Raw genomic sequence first — 16,137 nt, 5'->3', positions numbered from 1 at the left:
GTGATGTGAGGGAGAGAAAAGAGTCTATCAATTCATGAGAAGTTGAAGGCATTAAAAGTGGTCAGCAGTGACCTTTTCATCAAAAACATAAGGCATATGGAAGAGCAGAGATCACATCTGAAGAAAAGAAAGATGGCAACCTTGAGATAAAGCAATTAAGTCATTCTTTTTCTATTCAGAAAAAAAGTCTCTAGGTGCTCTGTATTTGATTTCTGTGTTCCAGGGTAGTTAAGGGAAGCCTTTGAACAACCTACTTGTCCCAGAAAAGCAAGAAGTAGATAACTCATGAGGCTGAAGAGACCACACTCCAGAGGTAATGTAGTTCACCTGGAATGACACCTCTTGTTTTCAGCCTTTGCAAGCGAAATGGAAGGCATTTAAAAGACAGGTATCTGGCAGGCTAGTGAACAGGTCTTGGTGGCTTTGCCAGCTACAGACATGATACGGTAATATGTTACTTATGATAAGGTCCTTAAAGAGGTGATTAAGTCCAAATGAGGCCATTAGAGTGGGACCCCAATCCAACATGGCTGGTGTTTTTATAAAACAGAGAGACACAAGGGGCATGTGTGTAGAGAGGAACTGGCATATGAAAAGGAAGTAAGGTTGGAGGGTGCCATCTGGAAGCCCAGGAGAGAGGCCACAGGGGAAACCAACCTTGCTAGTACTTTGATCTTGGATTTCCAGCCTCCATGAGTGCTAGAAAATAAATTTCTTTTGTTTACGTCCCCAAGCCTGTGGCACTATGTTATGGCAGCCCTGGGAAACGAATGTTGGTAATACACACGTATAAGGTAAACATAATGATTGAGTACATCTCGTCTTTTGAGATTGGAGATTAAAAGCAAGTGTTTTCCAGATCCTTCAATTGAGGGAGTAGGGGGTGGCAATCAGAGACCTTCAGAGAAAGAGAACACTGTTTCTTCTGAAAGCAGTTTACACAGCATTTAGAATATTGCATGACTTCAAATACAGTGATCTTATTTCTTTCACAATATTTCTAACTCATACGCCATCCCTTACAAATTGATAAAAGGATAGTTTACCAGTAAAACAAACATTCCTATAATTAAATTTGAAACTAATAGCATGTCTAACCAAAGTCTTGAGCCCCTAAACTAAATAAACAAATAACAAAAGCTAGTTTGATATAAAATAAACAAGTTTCTACTGTATAGCACAGGGAACTATATTCAGTATCTTGTAATAACCTCTAATGAAAAAGAATATGAAAAGGAATATATGCATGTATGTGTATGACTAAAACATTATGCTGTACACCAGAAATTGATACAACATTGTAAACTGACTATAATTCAATTTAAAAAAATCAATAGAAAAAAAAGCTAGTTTGAAACAAGTAGCTAATAAGCTTTTAAAGTCAATGCATAGTTGCTATGCCTAACTCTGCAGGGATCCTTTTAAAATAAAAATTACTGGGAAGAAAGAAAAAGTTAAGTTAAAGTGAAGAATTATTTATTTCTTCCCCAGAAGTCCTATGTGTCTAGAAAACCACTAGGCTGACTGGATATTGGAAGTCCTAGAGAATTCTAAATCATGTGTGTCCACTGCAAATTCAGACACATTTTGGTTATTTTCAGCTGAAGGGTCAACTATCCCCGGTTCTTTCTTTGCAGGAGGGGCTAAGCATGAGCTTCATGGGAGGGCGAATAACCTGGGAATATTGGCGCAGAAAGTCAGTCCCTCAAAACTATGATCCTTAAACACGTGGGAATTAAAAACTCTCTGGCCACCCATCTTGTCTCCTTCACAGGAAATCTGATGTAAAAAGAATTCGAATTGGCCCTGAGAGGAAAGAGTATTGGGGTACAGAAACCTTATCCAAAACAGTGATTTTTGGACAGTGAGTAGGTATAAGGGTATATAGGAGTTTGTGTTCTCCAGTTCACAGAGGCTTGTCTTCAGAGATTAGGGGATGTGGAGAGAGGTTTTAAGAAAAACAGTGGAAAAAAAATAGTTGATCTTTTGTGGCCTAATGATATAAGAAACACCTCAAATTAACAGCATGCTTTTACTGAGCACCTGCTGTGCACCAGGCATCTTGCAAGGTGCTATGGAGATCAAGATCAAGAAGGCATGGTTTCTGAGTTTATTCCTTGAAACAAATCTAGCATGACTTTCCCAAGAGAAATTGAATCAAGATAACTAACTACTGAATCCCTTAATCTTTTCATCTATTGTCCTACCCTCTGGGCACTTCAAGAAAAATCTGATTTCAGCAGTAAACAGTAAAGGAAGTAAGCAGCCAGTGAAGTCTCAGAGATCTTTTAAAGTATACATCCAAACTATACCTCTACTACATTCTTTACTTTGTACTCTGTTAATTCAGGCCACCTTTAGCATTCATTTATTCACTCAGTAATCATCTACTGAGCTTCAACTGTGTGGTCAGGCACTGGGCTAGACACTGAGGATGTGATTAAGAATTTAATGGAGGTAGCATGGAGAAATACATTCAATATCTTGTAGCAACCTATTATGAAAATGAATATATGTATGTATATATATGACTGAAACATTATGCTGTACACCAGAAATTGACACATTGTAACTAACTGACTGTACTTTAATAAAACAAAAAAAATTTTAAGGTTTTTAAAAAAGAATTTAATGGAGGGTTGAGGGTATAACTCAGTGGTGGAGCGCATGCTTAGCATGCACGAGGCTCTGGATTCAATTCCTAGTACCGCCATAAAAAAAAAAAAAAACTTAATGGAGTTCACAAAGTTAAAAGGAAGAGAAGTCAATGGCAGCATACCAAACCAAGGCATCATTTATATGTATATAAAAAAATAGTAACATTTGACCATTAAAAATTTACATTTCAATTTAAAAATTTTCTGATATTATCAAAACAGATTTTGTTTGAACTATATTCTATGGAAATAGACGATTCCTTCAAAGAGAAACAGTAGTTTGAACCGGCTGTTATATAATCAAATCGTTCACATCTATTCACTTCCTCCCCTGTAACAGAGTTGTACATTCCCACACTCACCCTGTAACTTGCAAAGCCTACTTGTAGGTAAAGTGTACTTCGCCACCCAGGTATCAGGGGCGGCCATATGATGTGCTTTGGTCAACTGAATGCTTTAGTCAATGGAATATGGGTAGACATGTCCTAGAAGAGGCTTTAAATGTGATTATATGCTTGGCTCTGCCCCTTGCTACTGCCCTTGCCATGAGAATGGCGTGTGTAAGGACTGCTCTTTGAGCTAAGGTCTGAGAATTAGGAACCTATGCAGTAGAGTCAAGCAGAGCCACAGTGACCTACAGCCAACATAGAACATGAACAAGAAATCAGCCCTGCAATTTGGGGGCTGTTTATCACTACAGTAAAGCTGACCAATACCTGACTTTTATTTAAATTTCAATTGACATAATTCATAGTGGTTCACAAATTAATATGCTTAGGCAGAGATAAAGAGGGGAGAAGGCTTATCCTTCTTCGAAAGGACCAGCAGACCAGAAAATTGAAATTTAAAATGGCTATGTGATCCATGCTAATCAAGGTCTTTGAATAATATTATTAATGGGAATATGTACTAATGATTTTTTAGCTTTCAAAATTATACCAAGTCACCTGTTTTCTCTAAAAGCTTAGTATTTAGGTATTTTGTAATAAATGCTGTAGGTCCAGTTTTAAATAGTTAATTTTTCTAATTTAAGATTTAATATAGCTTTCTTAAAAAAAATAGTTTTATATCCATTTTAGAGCTCTCATATAAGTACATGACACCAGTGTTTCTCAGTGTATGGTTGAAAGACCACCTATATAGTAATCACTGGAGACGCTTATTAAAAATGCAACTTCACAGCCACTCCTCCCCTCAGACTTGTTGAATCAGAATCTGGCAGTGAGTGGACAGAAAGTTCCTTAAACAATTTAAAACAAGTAAACAACAAGGTCCTAGTGTATAGCACAGGGAACTATATTCAATACCTTGTAGTGGCGTATAATGAAAAAGAATATGAAAAGGAATACATATGTGTATAAATGAATCACTATGCTGTACGCCAGAAATTAACACATTGTAAACCTACTATACTTCAATAATTAATTAATTAATTAATTAATTAATTAGATAAACAACAAGGTCTCACTGTGTAGCACAGGGAACTATATTCAATATCATGTAGTGGCCTATAATGAAAAAGAATATGCAAAGGAATATATACATATGTATAAATGAGTCACTACACTATGCACCAGAAATTAACACAACATTGTAAATTGACTATACTTCATTTGAAAAAAACATTTTTAAGACACTTTCCAGTATTTCTGATGCAAACTAGAGCTTGAAGATCACTTTTTAAATTTTCTTGTTATTGTTCAGATCAGTGTGAGTGAATTCAACTATCCCTGACTTCAGCCTAAGTGCAGTTTCAATCGTCTTGACTAGAAAACATCTTGAGTTGACTCAAAATTGTAGAATAGATAAACAAGATTATACTGTATAGCACAGGGAAATATACACAAAATCTTATGGTAGCTCACAGAGAAAAAAATGTGACAATGAATATATATATGTTCATGTATAACTGAAAAATTGTGCTGAACACTGGAATTTGACACAACATTGTAAAATGATTATAAACCAATAAAAAATGTTTTAAAAAATAAATAAAACATTCTTGAAATGACAAAATTAAAAAAAAAAGAAAACATCTTGAGTTGAATCATAAAGTTTTCTCATGGATAAAAAATGTCAGGGCTTGTCATTGTTATTAATAATCACTCCAGGGGTGAAAAAAGGAACATTTCTGGGAAGCTTGTCTTTGAATGGTTTGTGGAAAAGTAGAACCATTTAGATTATTTACATAGGCACATAAGGTCTTATTCGTTTTAATGATGCAGGAAAAGTGCACTATGAGCCCTGCCAAACTAAGTCCTCATTCCCTGAAAGTGCCTCCTTGTTGATTTGTGAGATATTTCATTATTCCTTTAATGATAGAATATAATTCACTCCTCAAATGCACTGCCTTCCTAAATTATACTCAGGGACCTAGACTTGCAGAATTTTGAAATTAGAAGGGACTTAGAGATCACCTAAAGCTCAAGGATCTCATCTAGTGGATAAATAAACTGAGATTTGGAGAGATACGTGGCAGCTTAACTGTAGACTAGCTACCAAGTTATTCACCACAATCTGAATAATACTGATAATATTTTTATCAACAGGCACCAGAAATAAAATCTAAGATCCAAGATCTCTAGACCCCAGAATTCTAAAAAGCTTTATTCCTCATGCTAAAACCAGGAACCTGAATTCATTCAACAAACAAGTATTAAGCTTCTATTCTGTGCCAGGTATTTAGTTAATTCCTTAGTACTCAAAGGTAAATAAAATATAACACCTGCCGTCTGGGAACTTCTAGTTGGTTGAAGAATAACAGTTATTACTCAGTGGCAAATGGAAATGTGCCAGACACTATTCTAAAACACAAGTAATATGATTGTTATTGCCTGTTTATAGATGGAGAAACTGAAGTATGGGGAGTCTCACAGCTAGCCAGGGGTTGTATTAGTTGGCTAACACTGCCATAACAAAGTACCACAAATTGGATGGCTTAGAAAAATAAAGATGTAGTGTCACACAGTTCTGGAGGTGAGATTCTGAGACCAATGTATCAGTAGGGTTGGTTCCTTATGAGTACTGTGAGCAAGAATTTGGATTCACACCTCTCTTCTGGTATCTCGTGGTCTCGTTATCTTTGGCCTTCCTTGACTTCTGCTGTGGCACCCCACTTTCTGCCTTCATCTCCACGTGCTGCTCTCCCTGTATGTATGTCTGTGTCCAGATGTCCCCCTTTTTATAATAAATACACCAGTCACACTAGATTAGGGACTTTTGGTTTGCAGCCTTGGGCGTTCCCTGGGTGAAACTGGAGACCAACCCCCATACTTGGAAGGCAAGAGTTAGACCACCCCACGTTGCTAGGTGGCATTTTTAACAAGCAAGGAAACTTACAAATGAAGTTTGTCTTGCAGGGGTCACAAGACAAGTAGATCTCTGTGTCTACCAGCCAGAATCTTAAAAGTTTATATAGAGGCCTTAACGGTGTTGTCACATACCCAGTCCAAATGGTCTCAACAACACATTATTCTTTCAAGGTTGCATTCTTGAAATGGCTCCTAGCACAGGAATGGTGGGCAGAACATACATTCCAAGGACAGGGGAAGGGTTAAGGAGCCTCCAATTGCCCAGGTCCAACTAGTGGGTCAACAGGCAGTCACCTCTCCTTAATGACCTCCTCCAACAGGGGGCCTACCCCACTTCAGTATGATCTCACCTTAACTAACTCCATCTGCAATGACTCTGTTACCAAATAAGGCCACATTCTCAGGCACTGGGGGTTAGGACTTCAACATATGAATTTCAGGGACACAATTTAACTCATAACCCTCTAGCCCTCAAACACTCATGTCCTCACAAGGAAAATATATCTACCACATTCCTACATCCCCAAAAGTCTTAACCCATTCCAGTATCAACTGGAAGTCAAAAAACTCATTCAGGTATCATCTAAATCAGGTATGGGTGAGACTTGGGGTAAGATTCATCCTGGGGCAAAATTCCTCTCCATCTGTGAACCTGTCAAACCAGATAACAGGTTGTCTATTCCCAAAATACAATGGTGGGACAGGCTCAGGATAGACCTTCCCATTCCAAAAGGGAGAAATCAAAAGGGAAAAGGGGGTCACAAATCCCCAGCAAGTCCAAAACCTAGCAGGGTAAATTCCACTAGCTTTTAAGACTTAAGAATAATCCTCTTTGGCTTGACACTCTGTCCTACTAGGGTTTTGGCTCCGCCTCCTGTCCCATGGAACCAAGCTGGTGTCTGAACCACCTTGAGGGTCCTTTTGCTGAAGGGTAACAGTTTTCAGCTGAATATCTTTATAGACCCATTGCCTTCCTATATAATCCCAGAAGTCCAACAATCTTCCTTCATTTCCTCCCCTCTGTTACCTTCTGTCCAAGCTGGTAACATTACTCCTGAGATGGTGACTGGATACAAAAGGCATACACCTAATCTCTTTAGCAAATGACTGTCCAGGTACTCCCTTAATGGTTTTCCAAAGTATGCTTTTTCTTTTTCTTTTTCTTTTTCTTGGTAATATGAATAGGCTGAGGATTTTTCAAATCTTCAAGTTCTGGTTCCTTCTTGCTTAATATTTTCTTCTTCCATCTGTCCCTTTCCTCTCACATTATACTATAAGTGGCAAGGAGGAATCAGGCAACTCTTTCAACACTTTGCATAGGAATCTCATCAGCTAAACATCTAGGTTCATCACTTGTAAGTTCTACTTCCCATCCAACAAAAGAAAATCCAGCCCCGTTCTCTGCAACTTGAGAATAAGGATTTTCTTCCTTCCAGTTTCCAATAACATGTTCCTCATTTATACCTGAGATCTCACCAGAAGTATCTTTACCATTCATTTCTCTAGCCACATTCTGTCCATGATGATATATGTATTCTCTAAGACAATAGGAGTTTTCTCTACAAATCTCTTCTTTCTGAATCCTCATCAGACTCTCCTTGAACATCCATATTTCTATCAACAATCTCTTCAAGGCAATCTAGGCTACTTCCATCAAGAGCCTCAAAACTCTTCTACCCTCTACCCATTACCCAGCTCCAAAGTCACATTTTGACAACAGCACCAAAATCAATCAGTTCTCTACGGCTGCAGGGACAAAGTACCACAAAGGGTTCACTTAGAACAATAGAAATTTGTCTCACAGTTCTGGAGGCTAGAAATTTGAGATCAAGGTGTTGGTGAGGCTGGTCGTTTCTGTGGGCTGTGAGAAAGACATCTGTTTCATGCTTCTCTCTTAACTTCTGGTAGTTTGCTGGCAATCTTTGGCATTCCTTAGTTTCTAGAAGCATCGCCCATCCTTGCCTTCATCTTCATGTGGTGTTCTCCCTTTGAGCATGTCTTTGTCCAAATTTCCCTTTTTTATAAGGTCATTAGTCATTTGATTAGGGGCCAACCCTATTGCAGTAAGACTTCATTGTATGTAATTATTTCTACAACAATGCTATTCCCAAGTAATATCATAATCTGAGGTACTGTGGGTTTGGATTCCAACATATGTATTTGAGGTGACACAACTCACCTCACAGTAGGGGTAAAGGTGGGGTTTCATTTCAAACAACCTAACTCCAGAGTTTGTACATGTAACCACTCTGCTAAGTATGTGCTATAATAAAAGTCATAGGAACAATATGAACCCAAATAAAGAAGCAACTAACTCCATCTAGTGGACAGTGGTTGGGGATTGGAAGAGGCTTTCCAAAGAGGTAATAGTTGAGTTGAATTATGAACCATGAATCAGAGTTCACCAAACAGAAAGAAATGCATGAACAAAGGCACAGAAGTGAAAAGGTACTCAGTACACCTCCATGTCTCCCCAATACTACTGCCAACAGCCTACTACTAATTGGTCTCCTTGTTTCCATTCCTACCCTCTTATGGTCAATTATCCATCAGACAGAGTGATCTTTTTCACAAAGGCAAGTCAGATCATGTAATTTCTTGACTCTCCAATAGTTTCTCATCATATCTAGAACAATCCAAAGTATTCACCAGACCCTCAGGACCTACCTGATCTGACCTTTACCTATCTTTCCAACATCAATTCCTACCACTCTTGCCCTTGCTTTTTTTTAATTGAAGTATAGTCAGTTACAATGTATCAGTCTCCAGTATACAGCATAATGTCCCAGTCATACATATATATACATATATTCATTTTCATATTGTTTTTCTTTAAAGGTTATTATAAGATACAGAATATATTTCCTGTGCTATACAGAAGATTTTTTAAATCTATTTTTATATATAGTAGTTAATATTCACAAATCTCACACCCCTAAATTTATCCTATCCAACCCCCTTTCCTCTTGGTAACCATAAGATTGTTTACTATGTCTATGAATCTGTTTCTGTTTTGTAGATTAGTTCATTAGTGTCTTTTTTTTCCTTCTTTTTAGATTCCACATATGAGTGATATCATATGGTATTTTTCTTTCTCTTTCTGGCTTACTTCACTTAGAATGACAATCTCCAGGTCCATCCCTGTTGCTGCAAATGGAATTATTTTATTTTTTACGTTGAGTAGTATTCCATTTTATAAATATACCACAACTTCTTTACCCAGTCATCTGTCGATGGACATTTAGGTTGTTTCCATGTCTTGGCTATTGTAAATAGTGCTGCTATGAACATTGGGGTGCAGGTGTCTTTGAATTTGAGTTTGCCCTTGCTTTTTATGCCATGGTTATACTGGCCTGTCCCCTGGCTGTTCCCAATTTCAGAGTATTTTTCTCCCAGGCTTTCACATGATGAGTTTCTTCTCATTATTCAGGGTTCAACTCAAACCCCATCTTCTCAAAGAGGCGTTCCCTTCTCATTCAATCTAAATAGCCCTCTTCCACTCATTCTCTATCTTATCTTACATTATTTTTTCCCTTGTGGCATGTGTCTGTGGCACTATTTATTTGTTTATTGTCTGTCTCCCTCCTTCAGAATGTAAGCTCAGTGAAAGCACGGACTTTGTCTTATCCATGGCTCTATCTCCAACACCTAAATCATGCCTGATACTCAGTAAATGTTAAATAAATGCCACTATTCAAGAGCATTTTTGACAGTTATAATGGCAGAAACCACAAGAGAATAAGAAAAGGAGTAAATGAGGGTAAAGAAGTAGAGTAGTGAGCATAGACCACTTTTGCAAGAAATCTGTATGTTGAAGGAGAGGAATTGGCTAACAGCTGATGAGAGAAGTAAGGACTAGGAGAGATTTTCTTTCTGGTCCTTGACTGTAACTGTCATCACAGACAAGTGCATACAGAGACTGATTAGGAGAAAATGCAGAGAGAGAGAGAGACAGAGAGGTGGGGAGGGAAGGTAAGGGAAACAAAGAGGGAACAGAAGAGATAGAAGAGAGAGAGGGAGAGAAGGAAAGAGATTAGACATATGGGGAAAAGAGAACGGATTAAATAAAATCCTGGTGAAAATGGAGATTATGAGTTCAAGAGCACCGTTGACAGGTTGTCTTTGGAAGAGAGCCAGGGCACATCTTCCTCTGAGACAAAATTAAATGAGGCATGTAGATGTGAAAACACACATATATTTGAAGGCTAGGGAAGGGATGTTGAAGAATACCACTGAGGTAGGCTGCTAAACCCTCTGCTAAAAGGAAGGGCTGAAAGAGCAGGGATCTTAATGAAATTGGTAAGGCTTACAACAGTTATTGTTGGGTACAGGAAAGGGAACCAATTAGGAATGAGTAAAAGAATTGTTTAGCTGTCTTGACAGCTGAAGTTGATCATAAATCTGTAATGGATCCAATCTAAAATGGTATGTGTTTTCCTCCAGTAGAACTCTACAGCCCTGAAGCAGGGGAAGAGAAAATCGAAATGTTGCAGAGTTGGCAATTGGCAGGATAAGGTCAACAGAAGATGAAGACAGCTGGAAATAATATAGTTGAAATGTGAGACCATTTTAACTGTTAGTGAAAGAAGTAAAGCTAAGAGGAAGCCAATGATCAAGAGACCTGTGAGACGGTATACCAGAAGTAAGGGATTGGAAAGCCAGCATGTCCTGCCCAGAGAAGTGGAGTCTAAAATTTAAAGAAGGAAACAAATACGAGCTGAAGGAGGGAATTATTCTCCTGTTTGTGGGTTGCTTACACAGTGGTTTGGGTCTTGACTATTGGGAGTCTCTGCCCCTCCTACCCATCCCCTTGTGGTTCCTTCTTTATATCTTTAGTTGCAGAATATCTTCTCTGTTAGTCTTCTGTTCATTCTCATTGACAGTTGTTCTGTAAACAGTTGCCATTTCGGTTGTACCCATAGGAGGTGAGTTCAGGGTCTTCTTACTCCGCCATCTTGGCCACTCCAATCACAAATGAATTGAAAGAAGCATTTTAATTGTTCACTTATTATGTTATTTTTTTTTTGTTTGGTATTAGTTTAGTTCCAATTGGAAAGCCCAGCTTTTATAGTTGCAATACTGTCAAATTTATTTATAAGAACTGCAAACGTAGGTGATAAATGCTCAGGTTAAAAGTGAAGTATTAAAATCAGGACTACTATCACACATTGAAAAAACTGAAATCATTCTGTGAATCAATACAAAGTACCATTTACATGACTATATTCCTTGCAACCGAAGTTCTCTTTCTTTAGGATGTTGCTGTTTCTAATCATGTTGCCATCTTAAATCTTATCTTTTAATACCCATGTTCCTATCAAAACAAAAATAAAAATCCCACTCTTTCTCAGGACACTAGGCTTCCTCAATTCATTCTCATAATGGATTGAAAAGAAATAATGTGTAATTTGGAGTACAAAAAAAGAAGTAAATTAGTTGCTGAAGACAGAATTTGTCTTTTTTCAAACTATAAGCACATTTCTGGCCAGAAAACACCAGATTTTTTATGCATTTCATTAAGATACTTGTCTTATAATTGGCAATTCATTTTAAAAAATAGCATTTCTGCCCAAGGAATAAAAATCCAAAAGCTGCCATCCAGGTATAAAAACAAAATGACTTTATTTTTATTAAAATGTATACACACAGACATATTCTACAATGAAGAAATATCAAATACAGTATCAGAAGGAAAGTGAAATGGTCACTTAATAATGATTATTTAAAGTTTGAAGAAGAATGCCACTCCATTGTCAATTTTATTGTGTATCACAAGGTTTGAATAATTACCTATAGGATTTTCCCCTCTTCCTACACACAGACACACACACACACATACACAAACATTTTTGTCACCAAACTAGTTATAGAGGGCTCATCTAGGCAGAAACCTAGACATAAAAACTGCACTAAACTAGAATGTATCTTCATACTGTACACATTTGCTTTACATTATCTATATGAACAGAAAGAGGAAAAAAATGACAAGATAGAAAAACAGGGAATTGAAACTTAATGGAACTATCTAAATTCTTTTGCAGCAATTGTTAAAATCAGCCAGTTTTAACCTAAAAAGTAATATTTTAGAAACAACATATTTATCGGTAGCTATAATGTCAGGTAAAATACTGTGAAACAATCAAGAAAAAATTAAGGAAACATCACTAAAATAAGGTACAGATTCCTATGCCAACCCTGAATTATGTCTTTATAAATAATAAAAACATTGTACTTTGAAGTTTCATTGTAATCTAAGATAAAATAGGGCCCAAGAGTAAAACTGGCCTTAATATTCAGACATGCATTCATTCACTCACTAATCTTTCAATTCATTCATCAGACACTGATGAAGCATCTACCATATGCTTCCTGTGATCGACTATGAATCTACAGAGATGATTTAACCAAGTTCCAATTGCAGTAAGGTGACAAGTCAAGAAAACAAACAACTGTAATAAGATATGATATGCAAAAAAATTTGTGAAGGTTTCACACACTGAAAATTCTGATTATCTCTAAGGCAAAGAAAAAGGAACAACACAGGCATTAGTGAATTTTGAATACCATATTCTGATTTCAAAATTAATTTTTTAAATAGAGACACAATGATGAGACATCAACTATAAGACCACAATCCAGAGATAATCAATGTTTACATTCTGTGTATATATATTTCCTATCATTCAACAGGTATATATACATATACCTATGTATTATATAAAATGGATTATATATGTTCATGTACATATATGTATTATAAAAATTAGAATTACACTGTGCATAATTGTTACAATTTTCTTTTAAAATTATTTATATATTGTAAATACTTTACATGTTATTAAATTTTGTCTTAAGGTATTTCTTTAAATGGCTGCATAGGAGTTTACAGTATGCATGTATTATAAGCTATTTAGCCATTCCCTATGTTAGGCATGTAGGTTCTTTCCAATTTTCTGCTAGCATAAACAAGACTTAGATAAATATTCATCTACATCTTTGTGCATAGCTCTGGTTATTTATTCATGATAATTTTCTAGAAGTGCAATTTAGGGGACAAAGCAATAAGAAAGACTTTCTTCATTTTTTTATATAGAGGTATAGTTGATTAACAATATATTAGTTTCAGATGTACAAGTGTGATTCAATATTTTTATAGATTATACTCCACTTAAAGTGCTTAAAAATAATCTCTGTATTTACCTGTACTGTACAATATATCCTTGTTGCTTATTTATTTTATTTTATTTTATACATAATAGCTTGTGTCTCTTAATCCCATACTTACATCTCTCCCCTCTCCTCTTCCCTCTCCACGCTGGTAACCACTAGTATATTATTAATGTCTGTGAATTTGCTTCTGTTTTGTTATATATATATTCATTTTCTTATTTTTTAGATTCCACATATAAGTGACAACATAGTATTTGTCTTTCTTTGCCTGATTTATTTCACTAAGCATAATACTCTCTAAGTCCATCCACATTGTTGCAAATGGCAGAATATAATTCATTTTATGGCTAAGTAATATTCCATTGTTTATATATATATACAATATCTTCTTAACTCACTCATCTATTTGTAGGTTAGGCTGCTACTATATCTTAGCTATTGTAAATAATGATGCCATGAACATTGGAATGCATGTATCTTTTTGTATTAGAGTATTCATTTTCTTCAGCTTTATAACCAGTAGTGGAATTGCCTGGTCATATGGTTGTTCTATTTTTAGTTCTTTGGGGAACCTCCATGTTGCTTTTCATAGTGGCTGCACCAATTTATAATCCCAAGAACGATGTACTAGGGTTCCCTTTTCTCCACATCCTCGCCAACATTTGTTATTTGTAGACTTTTAAATGATAGGTGTGAGGTGATGTCTCATTGTGATTTTATTTGTATTTCTCTGATGACTACCTATGTTGAGCATCCTTTCATGTGCCTGTTGGCCATCTGTATGTCTTCCTTGGAGAAATGTCTATTCAGGTCTTCTGCTCAATTTTAAATCTGATAGTTTGTTTTTTGGATGTTGAGTTGTATGAGCTGTTTATATATATTGGTTATTAATCCCTTATTAGTCATATAATTTGCAAATATTTTCTCCTATTCAGTAGAAATTTTGTTTTGTTATATCTCTTTTAATCCTCAAGTTATTTTAGCTAGATAATGCTATATCTTATTTATACAAAAGAAAAACCTCTCATGGCCAACCATTTTAGTTTGTTCACGACTGTTCCAATTTTAGCACTTCAAATCCAGAATCCCTGGATACCCCTCAATCACTGTCAAACTGGGATGACTGTTCACCCTAGAACTAAAGGTTGGAGTGCTTACGTGATTCACTCAAAGTATCACAAAAAGTAATTGGTGGAGCTGAGATTTAAATTCATTTCAGACTCCAAAGCCCATATTTTAACATTGGATACACCCATAGGATCAGTGTGGTAATACAAATGACCGCAGAAAACATGCTGGAACAATTGGCTGACCACGGACAAAAAAATAGATCAATACCTACCCCTTTATACTAGAATAAATCACTGATGAATAAACAATTTAAATAAACTCTGGGTGAAAACATAAATGAATACATGTGTAATCTTGGAGTAAATATAGGCAATCTAAACATGACACAAAAGCTAGAAATCAGAAATGAAAGAATAAATAAATATGATTACATTATAAACACATAGCTATAACTTAAACATCAAAACAAACTTTTTTAAAAGGATAAATAGGGAAAATATTTGCAACACAGATGGTAAATGATTAGTGACCTAAATATTTTAAAATCCTCAAAAATTAATAGGAAATATCTTAAGTCCATAACAGAAAAATAGACAAAGGGCATTAATAAGCACTTCAAAAAAGAAGTACAAATGGCTAAAATCACATGAGTAAAACAGCATACCTTCACTAGTGACAAAATTATGCAAAATAATACAAAATGCTATTTTTCCTGAAGCAGATTAACAAAGATTAAAAAGAATTAATAATACCTAATGTTGATGATTGTATGGGGAAAATGGGCTCTCTCATACAAACGTGGTTAGTGAAGTATAAAAATAGTAAAATATGTAAAGGCATTTTAACAAAATGAATCATAAGCCTTAAAATGCATATTTTAATCCCAAAAAAGTCCCCTCTGAAGATGCTATCATAAGTAAACAATCTGAAAAAGATGCAAAATTATATATACAGAATGTTCATATAACTTACAATGACTTAGTATCTATCTATTGGGTTTAGTTACATCCTTGCAATGCAATACTATGTAGCCATTAAAAAGAATTCATTCATTCAGTCATCCACTCATCAAATATTTATTGACTGGCAGGCATATTACTAGTGGCTGGTGATACAGTAGTGTAAAAAAAAGGCTATATATTTATCCTCCTATAGCTACTATCTATGCAGCAAGTAAACAGAAAACAGACAAAAGAAATAACTATAACCTGCAATAAGAACTTGATGGAAATAAAGAAGAGGCTGGGAGTGGTTAACAGAAAAACTTAGGTCTGTATTTATTTATATGCAGGGCTTAACTTTCCCCAAGTAGACACATGTCAAGGGTTCAACTACATGGAATATTCAAATTTGCTTCAAGACATGCTTAATATGTGCTATAATCAATAAAGCTCTTTATGATCTCCCTTAAGAGTCTTGAAAGCAGAACACATATGCCAGCCAAAAAATGTCTTTCCAAAAGGGCAGCAAATTCAGAGTCTCTATCCTATAATCAGCAGAGAGATCACCACCAAACTGTCTGAATACTCAGCCCACGTGCATACTGGTCTAGCACAGGTCTCTCTGGACAAAGACATTGACCACCTGCTCAAACTCGTCACCTTATCTCTCCCTCTGTATTGAGCTCTGATTACTTGCAGGGCATCCCCTTCTAGTATATTGAAACATATGAAATTGCTAATATTTATCCATTGTGACCAACCAAAATGACAATTTCACGGGTTCAACTTACTATTAAAAAAATGTCTTCATGTCAAAATCCCGAAATACTTTTTTTTGACTCACCAGGACAACTGTCTTGCTCCTCTGCCCCACTGCAGGTGCTGCAAATGAGACATAAGCTGATGTCAGTAGTGGACTCCACTTACAACCCTAATGGCTCAACTACATATTTTCTTCTAAATTCTGAGATTTAAAATAACATTCTA

At 36.0% G+C, this 16,137-nt stretch overlaps 1 long non-coding RNA gene across 2 annotated transcripts in view; it reads right to left on the bottom strand.

The window, feature by feature from the left end:
- LOC141576355 (uncharacterized) overlaps positions 1-16,137 on the bottom strand; it is a 309,969-nt gene that overhangs the window by 117,065 nt on the left and 176,767 nt on the right. For both annotated transcript variants that reach the window (XR_012504705.1, XR_012504706.1), the window contains exon 3: positions 15,995-16,032. This is a non-coding gene — a long non-coding RNA (uncharacterized LOC141576355). The remainder of the gene's footprint in view (positions 1-15,994; positions 16,033-16,137) is intronic.

The sequence above is a fragment of the Camelus bactrianus genome, chromosome X (genome assembly GCF_048773025.1).
Source record: "Camelus bactrianus isolate YW-2024 breed Bactrian camel chromosome X, ASM4877302v1, whole genome shotgun sequence".
Classification (NCBI taxonomy): Eukaryota; Metazoa; Chordata; class Mammalia; order Artiodactyla; family Camelidae; genus Camelus; species Camelus bactrianus.
Note: the sequence above shows the minus strand (reverse complement) of the source record. Positions and strands in the feature narration are given on the sequence as shown.